Genomic DNA, 18,322 nt, shown 5'->3' with positions numbered 1-18,322 from the left:
CGCTTCATGAATGACCTCATAGGTCCTAGTGCTTGTTCTTTGGCCTGAATTCTAAATTCGATTTAGAATTCAGTCACACCTGACACCAATGGAGGAACACAGCATACCAACCTAGTTTAAACATTTCGCCGTTTTACATAAATGAATAATCAAATTGCTACTAAACAACATTCTTTACGTTCGCGAGGTTCCGCCATTTATGCAACTGCACATTTTTCAGCCATCGGCCCTATTTGCATGTCATTACCAAATGAAGCCTTTGCATTAAGCCGAGGTACTCTGTCAATAGCTGGCCTTCAAAAGCTCGCAGTAATGACAAAGCAGCCGACCTCGATTGCTGTAATGAAAGCAATAAACTGAAAACTCCTCCGGTCGAATACGAAAGCATTTTAATTTTTTTGGTCGATGGTTTTTCAATTCAAAGACGACAGAAAGTTTTAAAAGAATTATAAATACGTGTAACTATTTTTTCAAGAGCTTTTTATTTCTTACTCACAGATGACAAAAGGAGAAAAATATAAATAACTGCAACTATTTTCTCTAGAGTTTTTTTTGTCACAAATGGCAAAAGGGGAAAAATATAAATACCTGTAACTATTTGTTCTAAAAAAAATTCTCCTACTCACAGATGATAAAAGGAACAAAAAATATAAAGAAGCCTAACCGCTTTCTACAGCTTTTTTTGCAAAAAATTCTGCAACTGTTATGTATATGTAGCTTTCTATACTCACAACTGTTAAGCTCATTACCTTCTCAGCTAACAAGGAATCAGAGAAATTTAGTTCTGGTGATAGAAATCCATTTCTCGAAGGTCCCGTTGCTAAGTAACCCATTGCTTCCTAGCCCCGTAAAAATATCTAATCCTTCGTGCCAGCCCCAGGAGAGCTGTTAAGCAGTTCAGTGGTCTGGTTAAACTAAGATATATTTAACTTGTTTTCCTTTTTTAGATATATATTTTTAAAATGCTTAAAAAAATCTTATCAGTCAGTTTTTGAAGAGAAACTCTGCGATATAATGTAGCATTGTATTCTTATTTTGCATTACAATCTGTACTCATGTGCTGAAGCAATCACTTAGAACAATATGATGACATTACCTTGGTGCCTCCAAGCAAAATCAGTCCTGTAACACTGAAGGTATTTCTTTTTTTTAATGAACGATTAAAGACCAGAATTCTCGACAGAAATTGTCAAGAGGGCTGGGCTACTGATATAGGAGAAATAAATACATATAAGTTTGTTAAATCTACTGAGAAACAGAGAGAGAGAGAGAGAGAGAGAGAGAGTATGATAATGATGTCAGGGACTAACTGAATAACGAGAGAGAGAGAGAGAGAGAATATGATAATGATGTCAGGGACTAACTGAATAACGAGAGAGAGAGAGAGAGAGAATATGATAATGATGTCAGGGACTAACTGAATAACGAGAGAGAGAGAGTTTGCTATATCTTCTGAGAGAGAGAGAGAGAGAGAGAGAGAGAGAGAGAGAGAGAGAGAGGATATGATGATGATGTCAGGGACTAACAGAGTAACGAGAGAGAGAGAGAGAGAGAGAGAGAGGATATGATGATGATGTCAGGGACTAGCAGAGTAACGAGAGAGAGAGAGAGAGGATATGATGATGATGTCAGGGACTAACAGAGTAACGAGAGAGAGAGAGAGAGAGAATATAATAATGATGTCATTGACTAACTGCAAAGTACAGTCATGACAATTTATACCAATTTCGAACTGTGCCATATTCGGTATCGGGTCAACGGGGCTAAGGGTCAGTGAGCTCTCTCAGCTCGAGAGATACTCGACGGAAAAATGGTCATAAATTTCGTTCAAGACGGCGGTTTAGTGCGATGCAAAAAAATGACACTTTCTGTAACGAAAACAAATAACGTATTTCAAACGTTCTTTAACAACCGTGGTATCTCTGTTTGTCACGTGTATTTACTGATAAAATCTCACATGTGTAACTACCGAAAAATATTAACATTGAAATACTTAGATAATTTGGAAAATGTACACTCTAAAAATACCTAAATGTCAACCCGAACGGTAGGATAAAATTATGTTTGCTAATTTTTGGTAAATTTAAGGCAATTGTAATAAAATTCGGCTTGATATGCAGTTAAAACTGTAAAATATTGTATATTTTATCTAATAAAGTATAAAGATATTATCATATTCATAGTAAGTCTAACTTTCATTAATATGAATTACCACTAGGAAAAACTTACACACGCACAACAAGAAAAAAAATTATCCCTCGATATTAGAATAATATTAAAAAAAAAAACAGAGAAAACGTGAAACTTTAAAATGACGACTAAAATGTAAAATATAACGTTGGACACTGAGCTGCATTATGATGACAGGGTTATCATAATATGATGAGTAACAAAAACTTTGAGGGTAACTTGAGGAACACATAAGTCAGCAAGGATACAATGTTAATGCATAAGAATTGCTTGAATTTTTATCACTCCCCAGAGCTGCATTTCCACAGATGTCAAAACATTTGGATAATGCTGGTTCTGTATTTGTGAGATGAAAATACATTTTTTTTTCAGTTTTTCTTTGAATAAAAATCTTCAAGATGGCATGAAAATACACTGATCATATTTTCTATTCAGTTTTTTTGACATGGAAATCTCTAAGAAGATAAAGTGGGGGAATTTTCTCTTTTTTAAAGATGGAAATCTTGCAGTGGGTATTAAAGGATAGTGAGTGTTTTTCCAATTTTTTTTAATGATGAATGTTAAAACATTCAAGTCCAGTGACAGTGTTTTAACTCTTTCCAAGATGAAAGTCTCGAATATGACATTCAAGAAAAATACGCATAAATTTTAAGATGAAAGCCTCAAATATGACATTTAAATAGAATTATTTTTTAGATGAAAATGTCTCACATGACTTTCAGATAGAATTAGTTCTTTTATGAAAATCTCTAACATGACGTTTAATAGAAAATTTATATATTTTTATCCAAGGATGAAAGTCAGGAATATGTCATTCAGATAGAAAGATTTTTTCAAGATGAAAGTTTCAAAAGTGACTTCGAGTAAAATTGATATATTTCTGTGATGAAAGTCTTGAATATGTCATTCCTCATGCACATGAAAATATCATTTCTAAGATGAAAGTCTCAAAAATGACTTTAAGTAAAATGAGTTTCAAGATGAAAGTTTAGAACTTGACGTTCAAGTGATTTGTTATAAGTTAAAAGTCTCCAATAGATTTCAACTAAAATTAATATTTTTTATAAGAAAGTCTCGAATGACATCTAAGTAAAAAGAATGTTTTTAGAGATGAAAGTCTCGAATATGACATCCAAGTAAAAAGAATGTTTTTAGAGATGAAAGTCTCGAATATGACATCCAAGTAAAAAGATTTTTTTGAGATGAAAGTCTCGAATATAACATCCGAGTAAACAGATTTTTTTTTTAGATGAAAGTCTCGAATATAACATCCAAGTAAAAAGATTTTTTTTTTTGAGATGAAAGTCTCGAATATAACATCCAAGCAAAAAGATTTTTTTTTGAGATGAAAGTCTCGAATATAACATCCAAGTAAAAAGATTTTTTTTGAGATGAAAGTCTCGAATATAACATCAAAGTAAAATGATTTTTTTTTTTTGAGATGAAAGTCTCGAATATAACATCCAAGTAAAAAGATTTTTTTTCTCGAGTGAAAGTCTCGAATATGATAACCAAGTAAAATAAATATTTTATCTTATATGAAAGTATTGAGAAGGGCATTCAAATAAAATTAACATTATTCTTCAAAGTAAAAAGTCTATTTTTACATGATCAAAGTATCGCATAGGAAAATGAAGTGAATTTAATATATTTTACAAGATGAACGTCTAAGTTTTGCGTGTGAAATTCAAATTAATTTTCTAAAATTCTTTTTTGAGATGAAAGTCGCGAATATGACATCAAAACAAAATGGGTATGTATTTCCCCGTTATGAAAGTCTCAAAGATGGCCTTCAAGCATTGTGAAGGTATTGTTTTTCTTCTTATTCTTCTTTTTCTTCTTCTTCTTCCTTTCTCTCAGCATCATCAGATTTCAGCTAAGCACTTTTTATGAACGAGTTAAAGCCGCTTCCGGACACACTGAATGGAGCTCAGGGTTCTTAACATCCTTTGCTTTTAAAGGTGAAGTGTGGTGAGAGAGAGAGAGAGAGAGAGAGAGAGAGAGAGAGAGGTGGCTGAAAACGTATGGGGGCCGGGGGGTTGGGGTGGGGGGGCCGTGGAGTTTACAACACATTTATTCAGGTTTATACTAAAAGTGCGCGTGGGTAACAGCGTGTGAACATTATGTTTGTGTAAAAAAACAAAGAAGGAGAACTGTAATAATAATAATAATAATAATAATAATAATAATAATAACTCACAGCTCCATTCCTTTAATATTGCTCATATATATAAGGAGCAATGCAGGTCACTGAAAGCAACGAAGTGTTACTATACTCGACTACGTGTTGAAAAATAAACTAAAACGAATTAAAAATGCTAACTGCCATGTTAATTTAGCAAAGTTAAAATTGCAAATAAGATTACAAACAAGTCATCGTAAACAAAAGGGCATAAATATCCAGATACAGGAATAAGAAATACCCAGTTTCATAGTTAAAAGGGCAACAATTCATTCAACAAAAGAAGAAAAAATAATACCCAGAAAACAAATTAGGAAGAATGCTAAAACTAAAACTGAACGAGGGGTGCGAGTTGCAGCAATGCTGGAAATAATAATAATAATAATAATAATAATAATAATAATAATAATAATAATAATAATAATAAGAAGAAGAAGAAGAAGAAGAAGAAGAAGAAGAAGAAGAAGGACTGATAAAAGTAGACGAAGACCCAGAAATATACAGAGACAGGAAAATGACAAACAGAACAGAGGACTGGCACAACAAACCAATGCACGGACAATACATGAGACAGACTAAAGAACTAGCTAGCGATGACACATGGTATTGGGTACAGAGGGGAGAGAGCTCAAGAAGGAAACTGAAGGAATGATAACAGCGGCACAAGATCAGGCCCTAAGAACCAGATATGTTCAAAGAACGATAGATGGAAATAACATCTCTCCCATATGTAGGAAGTGCAATACGAAAAATGAAACCATAAACCACATAGAAAACGTATGTCCGGCACTTGCACAGAACCAGTACAAAAAGAGGCATGATTCAGTTGGCCAAAAAGCCCTCCACTGGAGCCGAGCAAGAACATCAGCTACCTTTGCAGTAATAAATGGTACGAGCACCAACCTGAGTGATAGGAAAACGATCAGGCAAAGATCCTCCTCGGGACTATGGTATCAGAACAGATAGGGTGATACGTGCAAATAGACCAGACGTGACGTTGATTGACAAAATCAAGAAGAAAGTATCACTCATTGATGTCGCAATACCATGGGACACCAGAGTTGAAGAGAAAGAGAGGAAAAAATGGATAAGTATCAAGACCTGAAAATATAAATAAAGAAGGATATGGGATATGCCAGTGGAAATTGTACCCATAATCATAGGAACACTAGGCACGATCCCAAGATCCCTGAAAAGGAATCTAGAAAAACTAGTGGCTGAAGTAGCTCCAGGACTCATGCAGAAGAGTGTGATCCTAGAAACGGCGCACATAGTAAGAAAAGTGATGGACTCCTAAGGAGGCAGGATGCAACCCAGAATCCCACACCGTAAATACCACCCAGTCGAATTGGAGGACTGTGATAGAGCAAAGAAAAAATAATAATAATAAAAGACTAATGTAATGCTGGAAATAAAAAAAAATGGAATGCTGTAAAAATTAAATTAAGGCAAGCTGGAAAATTTTTTTTAAGCAATGCTGGACATTAAAAAAAAGTACTGGAAATGAAAATAGACAATGCTGGAAGTAAAAAAAAAACAATGCTGGAAAAAATTGAGGGCAATGCTGGAAAGAAAAGAATGGATAATGCAGTAAACTGAAATTAAAGCAATGCTGGAAATAAAAAAAAAAAAAGGAAAAGCTGAAAAAAAACAATGCCTGAGGTAAAAAAAAAGCAATTCTGAAAACAAACAAAATGGTAATGCTAAAGAAAAAATTAAGGCAATGCTGGAAACAAAAATAAGCAGTGCTGGACATAAAAACACAAATTAAGGCAATGCTGGAAATAAAAAAAATTTATGCAGAATAAAAATACAATAAAAGACAATGCTGAAAAGAAAAATTTAAGGCAATGCTGGAAATTAAAAAAAAATACTGGAAATAAACAAAAAACTTAAAGCAATGCTGGATATAATAAAAAGACTATCCCGAAAAAAAAAAAAAAAAAAAAAACAGTAACAGGCAAAGCTAAAAAATAACAATTGAAGACAATGCTGGGAATAAAAAAAATGTAATGCGGGAAATAAAAACAACAAATTAAGGCAATGCTGAAAATTAAAATAAATAGGCAATGCTGGATATTGAAAAAAATAGACAATAATAGGAATAATAAAAAAAAATGCTGAAAAATTTGTTAAGGCCATGTTGAAAAAAATAAATACTGAAAAAAATTGAAGGTAATGTTGGAAATAAAAAAACAAAAAAACAAAAAAAAAACAAAGCAATGCTGGAAATTAGGAAACTAAAAGAATGCTGGAAATTAAAAAAAAATTTAAAACGTAACACAAAGTAATGCTGAAAAAAAATTCAAGGTGATGTTGGAAATAAGAAAAAAAAGCAATGCTGAAAATTAAGAAAAGAAAATAAGAGAATGCTGGAGATAAATAAAAATTTTTTGAAAACGTAAAACAAAGCAATGCTGAAAAAAATGACGAAGACAAGGAGAGAAAGATATGGCAAAACCTCAGGACAATTTCCATCATACAAGTGCTGTTGTATACCTCTAATGCCCCATAGCTCCACCAACGCCAGCGCCTTTGCATACAATTTCCAACGCCCACGCAGCCTCGCTGAAACCTACGTACACTCCTCCATTCTTGGGCTCCTTACAGAGACGGTAAGCAAGGAAGGAGGTAGGGAATGCAGGGAAAGAGGAATTGGCGCCTCGCTGTCACTGAGAGTTTTGCTTTGTAAGGTGTTTCAAGTTCAAATATATATATATATATAATATATATATATATAGATATATATATATAATATATATATATGTATATATGTTATATATATATATATATATATATATATATACATATATATATATATATATATATATATATATATATATATATATATATATGTGTGTGTGTGTGTGTGTGTGTGTGCATATATATATATATATATAGAAATATTATATTATATTATATATTAAAAATTATTAATCTATATATATATATATATCAGTCAATATTAAAGCCAGCAGCAATAAAACTATCGAGCAAACTGACGAGAGGTTTGTCGTAACTTGACAAGGTAACAACCTTTTTAACCGGAATTATAATGTAGAATGTCCTTTTTATATTTAAGTTTTTTTTTTCTGTATGGTCGTTCCTGAGTCAGCAGAACTGGTTGCATACAACAGATGATTCAGTTACGTACAACAATTTTCGTGGAACCTGTTAGCTCTTATTATAAACTAAAAAAAAAAAAAACTTTTCCTTTGATTAGTTCTTCTATCTTTGCCCAACATTCATAGTTGTAAGAGGACGTCAGGTATTACATACTAAATAAATTAGTCAGATTAATTTACAGTTACTCAGTCTATTGTGAGAAGTACCAAGCATACCCAGCACTGAAATTACTGTTTCTAGTAGTTTATCAATTTAACTTTAATTTTCTTAAAATACCCATTAGCTGATGTCTATGTCTAAATCTTGCAATTCCACAATGGTCCCGTGGATGAAGTATATAAGAGATCCTCACGTAAAAATGAAAGGAGGAAGTACCAAGACTTTCAACTTTTATTCCAAAGTCATCTTTGGAATAAAAGTTGAAAGTCTTGGTGTTACCTCCTTCTTTCGTGTTCACGCGAGGATCCCTTATGATATCTAAATATATGCCAAGGCTGCTGTCAAAATGATGCCTGTAAGAAACTAATTTTCTTTTCTTTTTTATTTACCAAGCAGTATTTTTTAGAAGCGCAAGCAAAGTAATTTCAAATTTTAAGTATGATGCTTCGAATGTGCTTTTTAATGATGGTGATAAAGACAAGGCGTGATCTGTCCTCCAGCTTACTCGAGAAGCATGTAAAAATCTACGGTTAAATAGAGCGTTGTTTCACCAACGACAATTGAAATGAATACGCTATATTTTATCAGAAATAATTGTTCTGGATTGTTTAACATGCATATTATCTATTTTTTACATTTTCATTCTAATAAATAAATCATAAATTTCCTATCCTAAAATTCCTGCATCTTTCACTCAACGCGAGGCAGCTTTTTCATACCTTTTTAGGTTTTGCAATACAACAGCAAGAAGAAGAAGAACAAGAACAAGAACAAGAACAACAAAGTAGTTTGTAAGAAGTGATAAAGCCACTTTCATTGCTTTATTACACGTACGCATGGAAACCAAACACCACTAGACTAAGCCAAACTCCTTCACTTGTATCTTTTGATCGGTACAACTAAAGGCCAACCTCAACTCTAAGAGGGGTATGGGTCCTTCCGTCCTCCCCCAGCCCCCATTCCCGACCCCTCTCCCATTCCCATGACCCCTCCCCCTTTCCCTACGCAATTGATCAATAGTGACGAAACACGGGCTAAGACACTCCTTCCTCTCCTGCCATTTCCCATATCGGCCTGTTTGTCTGTTTGTCTGTCTGTGTCTGTCTTTTCCTGTACGCCATATTGCTCCTCGTCTGTCCTAGAATTACAGACGTTAGAGTAAAAGCATAGGATATGAAGTATTTACGTTATAATACATACACTAACTTTCACACCTATGGAGGATTATATATATAAAATTAATACAATATATATATATATATATATATATATATATATATATATATATCTCATACCCAGTATTCTTAGTATACGATTGCCTAGCGTTCTAGGTAAAATATTCTCTGAGCTAAATTACTATTTAATAAAGCTTTATAAATGACTATATACATTTACTAATTATTTATATTCTGCAAGTCCTATTTCAAATTCCTTAACGGAGAGTATTATCAACAATTTTTTTCTAAAGTTCAGTGAGGTTCACAAAATTCGATTGGACTGGCGACATTCTCTCTCTCTCTCTCTCTCTCTCTCTCTCTCTCTCGTCACACGATATGGTTTTTAATCATATATTTTATAATCCAATGGCCTGTACATTTTTTCTGTATATTCATGTTACTGTTAGAAAAAAAGTATATCAGAGCGTGGGCAACCGCTAGTGTGGATTTTTCAAATACAGAGCTCTATGCACTGGTGCTAAATGGATCTTATCTTATAATCTGGTAAAAGTCCCAGAAAAAGCTGAGTGAAGACTAAAATGGAAAATGATGAAGACTGATTTTTTTCCAAAAACCATTGCTGAAGACTTGAGCTCTACACATTTGGTGAATGGATTTTCAATAAATCTAAAGTTTATTTTTTTTTTAGGTTTGTGAACTCTGATTATGTAACTCTCCGCACAGTTAGTGATAGAATTTTTTTTAAAAAGTGTATATGCTCAGTCGGAAACTTAACTAACATAGCTTGGCATATTACCTGAAATGTGTTTAGAATTCAGTCTTTGTACAGTTAAGCGAAAGGGTTTCTAGGCTTATGAAATGAAACCCAAGTCTTGAACATTTACAGAACGGTTTTTGAAACCTACAGTGCACTGACTCAGCCTTGGAGGACTAAGCGCAGTACTTTAGCTATCTCGTTCGCAAACTCCGGGACTTGGTCTATTCAGTGAAGAAATTTTGAACTCTTGAGCTCGGCACTGTTATATAGCAATCTACTTTTAAAATCTATATTTTCGTTTGGCCGGAAATGGCTTCTAAGATCAAGAAGCCTATTTACACAGGGAAAGATTGTGATATCTAGACATCTCTGCAGCGGCGAAAGGTTTCTGGAGACGTACCTACAACTCTTCAGTACAGGCATTAACCTTGTTCTGTAAGTAAGTTATCAACTCTCGCATTCATTCCCTTTCGCTTTTACTAATGAGCATCCAAGCGACCTCATTTTTTCTTCCAAAGCTTAAAAGAATCGCCTCCCATTATCCAGTGGGGGGGTCCAAGTAAATCATGCTCCATTAGGCTGTCTTATCAAGTTCTTCGCCATCCTTAATTTGTCGCCTTGAATTATGGTGATGATCTGGATGGCTCGGAGAGCTGGTGGGGCTCCTCGCTGATGTACGATCGGAGGCGGGGGCGTTGGAGAGAAGGGACTGGGGAGGGGAGGAGGAGGAGGAGGATGGGGGTTAGGGGCCGTGAAGGGTAACGCCAGCCAGCAGGTACGGAGTAACTACGATATCGCTCATGTTAATTGGGTTTATCCAGTTGGGCCAATTATACCTAGATTAAGTGTGACGCCAGAAGGCTATCAAAATCCATCGAATGATGCCGGTAATTCCGATGATCGGAGGATTTCTTCTTCTTCCAGCCTTTGGTCGAATGAAGGCTAAATCCGCGGATTTGTAAAGAGGCTGCCATCGAGGAGACTGGCTCTAATAATGAAGGGCTTTGAAGAGGGTTCGTGGCTGAGGGAGAGCGGAGGGAGAGAGAAAGAGTTTCGGAGGAAAGGGATAGACAAAAAAAGAAAAAAAATTAAACCTCATGAGCGATTTAATTTTGCGTCTGTATGCAAATGCGATTTCTTTCCAGCCTTATTGGTGGTGACGTGAGCGTCGCGATTTCTAGAAAGCCGGAGGTTGTTAGCGTGATTCGGTTGTGTGGAAATTGTATTTTGGCGGTTATTGACAGAACAGACGTTCTCCTCTGTATCGGCCTTGCTCACACGCCCACCCTCACCCTTGGAATATTTGCGCACCTCGATGACGACCTTTGAAACTGGGACGCCAGTTCGTTCTGTCCCTAATGCGATGAACTGCTTCCAGTAGCTCCGGTTGATGTGTTAATCGACACATAATCAACTTGTGTTCGAATTGCTTGTTGTTATATTGTTGTTGTTGCCCCTGCGGTTATTTTTGTGTTGTTTTGTCTGTCTGTCGATCTATTTGTTTATTTACAAGTCGTATAACTTCTTAGACGTTGTCTCTTTTTCCACTTTTACATTTTGCGATTTATTATTCAATATAGCCTACTATTACTTACACATAACATATCAAATAAGAAACCTCGAAATAAATGCAGCTTCTTACCAACTTTATAACGTATGCAAAATTATTATTATTATTATTATTATTATTATTATTATTATTATTATTATTATTATTATTATTATTATTATTATTATTATTATTATCATTGAAATAATAATAATAAAGAAAAAAATCAATAAAAAAAATTCAAAGCCTCATAAAACAAGCTCTGTGGAACATGACGCTGATAATCGTTGTCTTCGGTGCATTGAAAAAAAATAACGAATCTTGAATTCCTTCCAATCATTTCTAGGTTGTGCAAGTGATCATAGTCTTCACTGCATTATATAAAATAACGAATTTTGAGTTCATTACACTCATTCGTAGGTTGTGCAAGTGATCATTGTCTTCAGTGCATTAAATAAATAACGAATCTTGAATTCCTTCCAATCATTTGTAGGTTGTGCAAGAGACCATTGTCTTCACTGCATTAAATAAAATGGCGAATTTTTAATTCATGAAAACCATCTGAATGTTTTATAAGTGATCATTGTCTTCAACGCATGAAATAAAATGACCAACTTAGAATTTCCACCAATCATGTCTAGGTTGCGTAAAGCCCCACAAAACCAACTCTGCGGAACACGACACTGATCGTACTCGTCTTCACGCCGCTCAGCATCCATCATTCCCCGCGGCGGCAAGCAATTCCTCAGGGGGTGGAATCCTCAACAGATTCCCCGATTGATAAGTTCCTCCCGTCGGGTCATTGTCCTCCACCCATTGTATCCCCCGAAGTAATTGGGTTCTTCCCCAAAGGGGCATCCCCCATTGACTGCCGACCTCCCACCGGGTCTCTCTCTCATAAAACCTCTTTACTCGAAAAGCGCTTTTCCATAAAGGCTATTCTTCTTCGGGGTCCACAGCCAGCCACAGCGGTGTCGCTGTCAGCCACAACGCCAGCGAATATTGATAATGATGATAATGGTAATGATGATGATGATAGTGAGAGAAGTAGCGGTAATAGTAGTTGTTTTAGTAGTGGTAGCGTTAATGGAAGTACTAACCATTTTTGCTTTTCTGGTGTTGAGTAGCAACGGTTAAGCTGAGTTAAGGGAAGATTGGTAACGATGTTAATAGAGTGGTTGCAAAGTTGAGAGCATTACCTATATTTACGAAAAATGCCACACATCAGTAGAATTATCATATTACTGATTTAGGTAACAGCAATATTAGCAGTGCCAGCTGATATTAATAACAGTGTTAACTTTAGCAATAAGACTTTATGAGCCATTTTTGAGAGCTTTTTGCACTATTAATACTACTGTAGTAGATTCACATCACTCGTGCATCTAATGTCTAGACCAGTCCATTACGACGCTCCTGATTGGCTGTTGATAAACCAATGACAGGGCTGGAAACTCTCAGTCTCTCTCGAGAGTTCACATAGGCAGGATGTATGTTCCACATCTGAAAGATACGTCTTTCAAAAGTATCCCCCAGGAGAGGTGGAACATACACCCTGCCTATGTGAACTCTCTCTCGAGAGAGAGACTGAGAGTTCCCAGCCCTGGGATTGGCTTATCAATAGCCAATCAGGAGCGTCGTCAGGGACTGGCCTAGACATCAGATGCACGGGTGATGTGAATCTATAGTATAGTAAGAGTGGTATTCAAAACCGCAGTAGCGCAGACTCCGCGCTTTTAGAGATACCCCAGAAATAACAGCAGTAGCGCAGGAGTATACTAGGACCTTCCTTCATTCCTTCCTTCTTGGTAGCGCAGTAGCAGCCTCAGCCATAACAGAGGCGTCCTTTTCAGTAGCGCTGCTGCTGCTGCGGTGTGACCCTGGGCCTATAGGAAATGGAAACTGAATTATTAAGCAGAAGGGAGTTCCCTCAGGTAATCCATTGAAGCTGACCAGAGGGTCTCACCTCTCATGTTGCTGGTTACAGATTAAACGTGGTATGCGCTCCGCTTTCTTCTTTCATTATTGAGGTTAAAATACTCCTCCGGTTTATTCGTCTCTCTTTCTTTGTTTCTTTATCTCATTTTTCTTCATTGCTTTCTCTCTTCTGATCTCTTTCTTGAGTGATGTTCTGCTGCAGGTAATTTGAATTTCATTGCTTCTGTTGTTCTTTATCTTTCATTTCCTGTAAGACTGTTATAGCCAACCCACTGGAATCCTTCATAACTAATCTCTCTCTCTCTCTCTCTCTCTCTCTCTCTCTTCTACCAAGACGAAAATCATACACATTTTGATGATATTAAAAGCGAACTACAAGATTATACTGCTACTACTCGTGTGCTTCTTATCATCATCTTGAGACCTCTAATCACTGACTTTGAATAACTTGGCCAATTTCCAGACTGGAACGCAGTAGAACATATTGGGGGGAACAAAAGATTCGAAGCGTCATCTGTCTCTCTCCTGAAGCAGCCACCACCCCCCACACCCCGCCACCCCCCACCACACTTGAAAGCACACACAACCCTCTGGCTCAACAAGCATAACTGAAGGAATTGCTTTCAGTTTGTCTGGTCTGTATACCTTGAGTCAAATGGTAGTGCATCCGGGCAAGAAGGTATCCATCGACTCGTTATTATTATTATTATTATTATTATTATTATTATTATTATTATTATTATTTTTCATTATCATTCCATTATCGTCATCATCATCATCATCTTATCATCATTATTATTATTATTATTATTATTATTATTATTATTATTATTATTATTTTGATGCAAACGGAGAGAAATACCAGTCTTCCGAACCTTGGGTTGATCGACTGAATATTTCCAAAGATGGATTTGGAGTTACCAGCTATATTCCCAAGTTAACGAATACAAAATGACTAACATTTCAATAACAGTGTCTTTCTCCTATATCAGGAGTTCATTCAGTCGTATACGAAATTGCATATGCAAATTGAGTTGTAAGCTTCAATAACTGATGGCGATATTCCTGTGGTTGCAGTAACTTTTTTTTTTCTTTTCATCATTGTCAGCTCTTTTTAGATGAATTAACTATTTCATGCTTACTGTTCTATCTTGCTTGATATGAAGGGAGAGATTTTAAAAAAATTATTAAAGTAACTCAGCGAGAATGGTCTAAAGGACTCGATCAAGGAACGCAATGAACACTCGTTGATATATATTCAATTTAACTCGAGGGTGTTCATATATTCTATATAAAGATGGTTACGAAACTGTAGCAATGAATGCAGTTCTCACTGAACAGTTTTGTACTAAAATGATTGCAAAGCTGCATCAGTGAATAGTGCTTTCACTGACACAGTTTTGAAGCAATTTTAATACTGAATATGAACTATGCCAGTAAATGTATTGCCTGTAAGTATCTGGCAACAATTTATCGGCTACTTTGGACAACAAAACTAAGACATGACATTTTGACAAAGTCACTTTTGGATATGTTGATAAACTGAACGTTTGATATAGTTAAATAAAAAATGAGTGTGGCTAACGTATCTGCAGAAATCGTTGGATTTTGTTTTATTAAGTAATTGTATAAGTGAGCTTCTTTACAACTTTATATACTATTATATTAAATAAAATATATATATATATATATTATTATAATATATAGATAATCTATATATATTATTATATTATGCTATTAAAGTGTAAATACTCACTTACACTTAATAAAACAATCCCAACGATTCTCAGATACCGTTTACAACACTCATTTGTGATTTAACTATAAATATATATATATATATATATATATATATATATATCTATATATATATATATATACAGATATATTATATATATACATATATATATATATATATACTATATATATATATATATATTATACTATGATACAGATCAACATTCCTGATCAGGAATCCTTCATGACATCTTTGTGAATTCCTTGATAGGCGTCATACTTTTCTTCTTTCCTTCTCTTCCTTTCTTCGTCTGAAATTAACTGGATTATTTTTTAATTGATTATTGTCATATTAACCCATAACAAGTTACAGTCATGACTGTTGTAGCTGGTGATATTCAAGCTGTTGTTGTTTTTGTTGCTGCTGTTCAGTTTCCCATTACTTTCCCGACTTCCTTAGTAAAAATGCCTATGAAGGTAGCATCAAACACACACACACACACGCACACACGTTATATCTAATCTAATACCTAATGTAATTCTCGAGCAAGATCATCGTGGATGATTGTGCTATTGATTTTTCTTGCGTGAGATTATGGAAACCTCCCAGAGCGTCTTCTCTCTCTCTCTGTGCGCGCGCGCGTGTGTGTGTGCGTGTGCGAAGTTGTGCGGTCTCTGGATAAATGTTATGGATACTGAACGGCCGAAAATGACGTTACTTATTTGATTTACTGTACACGAGTGCTTGAAGGCATATATAGATACATACATGCATACATACATTCAGTCACAGGTGCATAAATAGGTACATTGCCGCAGGTATTGCTTTAATTGTCCAATGTCCGCTGAATTAGTAATGCTTACCATTACGTAAGAAATTCCGTAGTCTTTAAGATGCGCCTTACATTCTCACAATGTTCTTATCTGGAGTGGATATGATCATACGGATTTATTCATGTACTTCTGTTTGTTTGTTTGTTTTTTATCTATTATTACTAATTTTAGCTGTAGTGATTCTAAGTATAGGTTATTTCATACCATAGCTCATTCTAATCTTAGATTTTAACATTCTCTTCTTCCTTTTTGCACCTAAAAGTTTCAATCGTAATTCATTACAATTTCCTGATACATTCTCTCCAATTCTCTCTCACTTGTAAATCATTCCAGCACTTTTAGTTTTCTGTTAAAGAAAACTATTGTGTCAGCTTTGTCTGTCCGTTCGCTCTCAGATCTAAAAAAAAAAAAAAAACTATTGGAATAGAGGGTTGCAAATTGGTATTTTGATCATCCGACCTCCAATCATCAAGCATACTTAATTGCAACCCTCTAGCCTCAGTAGTTTTTTTTTTTATCTTAATTAAGGTTAAAGTTAACTATTCATCGTGCATCTGACAGCGCTTTCCGGAGCCATGTGACGCACAAGGAGGGTGAACCCTCCTTGGGGTCGCGCCCTCACTCTACCGCATCTGGTGAGCAACTGGAGAGCTGCCGGTCATAGTTGATGGTTTTATATAGCATTAGGTATACGCTGCAGAGAAAACACTATTGCGCCGAAGAAAATTTTTTACTTGTTTATCCTATTTATCAGCTGTTTTTTCCTTGCAACCGTTTCCCCGTCTAAACCAGTAATAGATCACTTGGGAAAATATAGTTTTCCCTCAAACTTATTCTAGCTTATATACGTGAATTCTGTAAAGGAATCCTGGCTCTACAACGCTTCTCTTCCTCACCACTTCTTTTAACTTACGAGATCTGAAAAGCGGATTTATTAAAAGGCGTCAAAGCTCTACTATTCTACGCATTCCAACTTTCTGCTTCCTACAAATTTTGATTTTAACTTAACATGTATGAAAAACTTCAACCTGTATTCCCTCTCATGAAGTATGAGACAGCTCTTTATTTATTTTACCGTTATCAGCTACAAACTAGAATTTAGAATACATACTAAGCTATTATACCTCCTCTTGGACCCTTTATTCTGAAACCTAGCATTTACGTTCGTAATCACCTGTCGTTGTAGTTTCAGCTCCGTTCTTATAAAGCTTTCACGTTAACTACCATTCCGCCTTTGTGGTTTGCCAATTCCGAGTATTATTCCTTTTCTCCATCTGCTCGCGTGTCCCCCCCCCCCCCCCCCCCGCATCATATGCGCACAGATATTTTGTGATATTCCTTAGTTTTCTGCATCTATCAAAATCTAAAAATACTAAACAACTACCAAGAGAAACCCCTCTCTAAGTTTACATACTCTTTCTCTCTCTCTCTCTCTCTCTCTCTCTCTCTCTCTCTCTCTCTCTCACACACACACACACACACAACTATTACAAACATTCAAAATACTGAAAGGCATAACAAAAGTAGACAGTAACCTATATATACGTTAAACGAAAACCAGACAAGAAATAATGGATGGAAACTAGGACTGAAGAGATACAACACATCTCATTGCGGGAACTCTTCACATACAAGATATATGACACATGGAATAATAAACTGCCACCAGAAGATGTAAACAGCGACAGTGTGGAAGAGTTTAAAAGAAAGCTAGACAGAATCATTAGGACACTGTGAATGCACAGAAAAACCTTCTCCTAGAGATAAGTGAGCACACGATATCTCCTCTGATGGACTAATAAGTCTTTGAGACAGCCTAATCCTTGTAACTCCTCGTAACTCTCTCTCTCTCTCTTCTCAGGCTTTGCTGTACTATGTTAAAAATAATTTAGCAATGCGTTGATAATGATTTGTTTCTAGGAGGAAATAATATATTCAACACATCACATTACAATCCAGATTCCAGCGACATAACTCGATTCATTCAGTTTTAATAGTTCATTTAGCTTTGTACAGTCTTCGCTCTATTCAGATGACCGTTGCTTGACAGCAACCTCATGCTTTCCCTGACCATTGAATAGCCATTGCCATTTCTGTAAGACTCTCATTCATACTTATTTTCCATCTTTAGAATGCTTCCAGATGGGGAAATATTAAGCCGATTTCCAACTAACCCAGCGGGAAGAATGCCAAGGCCATGGAACATCCATCCAGTTGAAAGCTATTGCACGCATTGTTGCTCTTGCCCTTTTTCGCCAGACCCCTCAGGATAATGGAGGATAAGGAAGAAGAAGGGAGGGAAGGGAGGGAGGAAAAGGAACTGTCCATTCATTTGAGTTCAATCGCTGGCTTTTGCCAACATCAGGAAATTCAGCATTTGGGTTTTTTTTTTAAATAGACATTTCCTCCTACATCCTTAAAAACCCCGTCACTCCTTTGAAGTTATTTTTTTCTATTACTGACTCGCATTGCAAAATTTCAATATCATTTCAACTGGCGTTCAATACCTGGATCTCACATTGGGAAGCTGAAGAGCTTTGATATTCTTCAACTTCTATTGTTTTTCACGGAAAAAACTGGAAGGTTTCACCTTTTTTCCAAAGCACTTTTAAAGTTGTTTTAGTTTTCCCAGGTTCTTTTTTATGTAACGCTTCACCCTTATTTAAATCACT

This window comes from Macrobrachium nipponense, chromosome 46 (genome assembly GCF_015104395.2).
Source record: "Macrobrachium nipponense isolate FS-2020 chromosome 46, ASM1510439v2, whole genome shotgun sequence".
Classification (NCBI taxonomy): Eukaryota; Metazoa; Arthropoda; class Malacostraca; order Decapoda; family Palaemonidae; genus Macrobrachium; species Macrobrachium nipponense.
This window is presented reverse-complemented; position numbering follows the sequence as displayed.